At 43.5% G+C, this 2,500-nt stretch overlaps 8 non-coding genes across 8 annotated transcripts; all 8 read right to left on the reverse strand.

Annotated features, from left to right (window-relative positions):
- Window positions 1–246: 246 nt before the first annotated feature.
- Window positions 247–318, reverse strand: trnap-ugg (transfer RNA proline (anticodon UGG)). Its single transcript has one exon. It is a non-coding gene; the product is annotated as a tRNA-Pro (tRNA).
- Window positions 319–496: 178 nt separating this feature from the next.
- Window positions 497–568, reverse strand: trnap-ugg (transfer RNA proline (anticodon UGG)). Its single transcript has one exon. It is a non-coding gene; the product is annotated as a tRNA-Pro (tRNA).
- Window positions 569–744: 176 nt separating this feature from the next.
- Window positions 745–816, reverse strand: trnap-ugg (transfer RNA proline (anticodon UGG)). Its single transcript has one exon. It is a non-coding gene; the product is annotated as a tRNA-Pro (tRNA).
- Window positions 817–1,051: 235 nt separating this feature from the next.
- On the reverse strand, window positions 1,052–1,123 carry trnap-cgg (transfer RNA proline (anticodon CGG)). The gene has a single exon. It is a non-coding gene; the product is annotated as a tRNA-Pro (tRNA).
- A 178-nt stretch (window positions 1,124–1,301) lies between these two features.
- Window positions 1,302–1,373, reverse strand: trnap-agg (transfer RNA proline (anticodon AGG)). The gene has a single exon. It is a non-coding gene; the product is annotated as a tRNA-Pro (tRNA).
- A 427-nt stretch (window positions 1,374–1,800) lies between these two features.
- Window positions 1,801–1,872, reverse strand: trnap-ugg (transfer RNA proline (anticodon UGG)). Its single transcript has one exon. It is a non-coding gene; the product is annotated as a tRNA-Pro (tRNA).
- Window positions 1,873–2,050: 178 nt separating this feature from the next.
- Window positions 2,051–2,122, reverse strand: trnap-ugg (transfer RNA proline (anticodon UGG)). The gene has a single exon. It is a non-coding gene; the product is annotated as a tRNA-Pro (tRNA).
- A 176-nt stretch (window positions 2,123–2,298) lies between these two features.
- On the reverse strand, window positions 2,299–2,370 carry trnap-ugg (transfer RNA proline (anticodon UGG)). Its single transcript has one exon. It is a non-coding gene; the product is annotated as a tRNA-Pro (tRNA).
- Between the last annotated feature and the right edge of the window lie 130 nt (window positions 2,371–2,500).

Genomic DNA, 2,500 nt, shown 5'->3' on the forward strand with positions numbered 1-2,500 from the left:
TCGTCCGGGATTTGGACCCGGGACCTCTCACACCCTAAGCGAGAATCATACCCCTATACCAACGAGCCGACAAAAGGGTGAAAGTTACATGTCAACGGGACATATTTGCAAAAAGCTGGGCGAGAGAATTCGACACGCGCATCTCTAGACTCTACGTTAGTTGAAAAAATTTGGAAGTAACATTTTTGTATAGACATATTTCATTTTACTAATCACATCTATTGCCTTTTTTAAAAGACCAATTCCGGGCTCGTCCGGGATTTGGACCCGGGACCTCTCGCACCCAAAGCGAGAATCATACCCCTAGACCAACGAGCCGACCAAAGGGTGAAAGTTACATGTCAACGGGAAATAATTGCAAATAGCTGGGCGAGAGATATCGACAAGAGCATCTCTAGACTCTACGTTAATTGAATAAATTTGGATGTAACATTTTCATTCCGACATATTTTCTTTGACTAATCACAGCCATTGACTGTTTCAAAAGAGCACTTCCGGGCTCGTCCGGGATTTGGACCCGGGACCTCTCGCACCCAAAGCGAGAATCATACCCCTAGACCAACGAGCCGACAAAAGGGTGAAAGTTACATGTCAACGGGAAATAATTGCAAATAGCTGGGCGAGAGATATCGACAAGAGCATCTCTAGACTCTACGTTAGTTGAAAAAATTTGGAAGTTACATTTTCGTATAGACATATTTCATTTTACTTATCACATCTATTGACTTTCAAAAGACCTATCCCGGGCTCGTCCGGGATTTGGACCCGGGACCTCTCGCACCCAAAGCGAGAATCATACCCCTAGACCAACGAGCCGACAAAAACTATTAATGCTATGTCCATGGGACAAAATCCTATTTGGCCAGGCAAGAGAATTGAATCAGCGTATCCGTGGTCAACAAATTGCTTGTTTTTTTTAACTAGTTTGTTGTGTTTGCCTATTTTTTGGAAACATACTAGCAATATGGTCGTTCACTGACCAAATTGGGGAGTAACTTTTTTCTCATCATTTACAAATTACAACCGCTAACAGCATCAAATAAGTTCCATCGGGCTCGTCCGGGATTTGAACCCGGGACCTCTCACACCCGAAGCGAGAATCATACCCCTAGACCAACGAGCCGACAAAAGGGTGAAAGTTACATTTCAACGGGACATAATTGCAAATAGCTGGGCGAGAGAATTCGACAAGCGCATCTCTAGACTCTACGTTAGTTGAATAAATTTGGAAGTGACCTTTTCGTATGGACATATTTCATTTTACTAATCACATCTATTGACTTTTTCAAAAGAGCACTTCCGGGCTCGTCCGGGATTTGGACCCGGGACCTCTCGCACCCTAAGCGAGAATCATACCCCTAGACCAACGAGCCGACAAAAGGGTGAAAGTTACATGTCAACGGGAAATAATTGCAAATAGCTGGGCGAGAGAATTCGACAAGCGCATCTCTAGACTCTACGTTAGTTGAATAAATTTGGAAGTAACGTTTTGTATAGAAATATTTCGTTTGACTAATCACAGCCATTGACTGTTTCAAAAGACCAATTCCGGGCTCGTCCGGGATTTGGACCCGGGACCTCTCACACCCTAAGCGAGAATCATACCCCTATACCAACGAGCCGACAAAAGGGTGAAAGTTACATGTCAACGGGACATATTTGCAAATAGCTGGGCGAGAGAATTCGACACGCGCATCTCTAGACTCTACGTTAGTTGAAAAAATTTGGAAGTAACATTTTTGTATAGACATATTTCATTTTACTAATCACATCTATTGCCTTTTTTAAAAGACCAATTCCGGGCTCGTCCGGGATTTGGACCCGGGACCTCTCGCACCCAAAGCGAGAATCATACCCCTAGACCAACGAGCCGACCAAAGGGTGAAAGTTACATGTCAACGGGAAATAATTGCAAATAGCTGGGCGAGAGATATCGACAAGAGCATCTCTAGACTCTACGTTAATTGAATAAATTTGGATGTAACATTTTCATTCCGACATATTTTCTTTGACTAATCACAGCCATTGACTGTTTCAAAAGAGCACTTCCGGGCTCGTCCGGGATTTGGACCCGGGACCTCTCGCACCCAAAGCGAGAATCATACCCCTAGACCAACGAGCCGACAAAAGGGTGAAAGTTACATGTCAACGGGAAATAATTGCAAATAGCTGGGCGAGAGATATCGACAAGAGCATCTCTAGACTCTACGTTAGTTGAAAAAATTTGGAAGTTACATTTTCGTATAGACATATTTCATTTTACTTATCACATCTATTGACTTTCAAAAGACCTATCCCGGGCTCGTCCGGGATTTGGACCCGGGACCTCTCGCACCCAAAGCGAGAATCATACCCCTAGACCAACGAGCCGACAAAAACTATTAATGCTATGTCCATGGGACAAAATCCTATTTGGCCAGGCAAGAGAATTGAATCAGCGTATCCGTGGTCAACAAATTGCTTGTTTTTTTTAACTAGTTTGTTGTGTTTGCCTATTTTT

This window comes from Gasterosteus aculeatus, chromosome 4 (genome assembly GCF_964276395.1).
Source record: "Gasterosteus aculeatus chromosome 4, fGasAcu3.hap1.1, whole genome shotgun sequence".
Lineage (NCBI taxonomy): Eukaryota > Metazoa > Chordata > Actinopteri > Perciformes > Gasterosteidae > Gasterosteus > Gasterosteus aculeatus.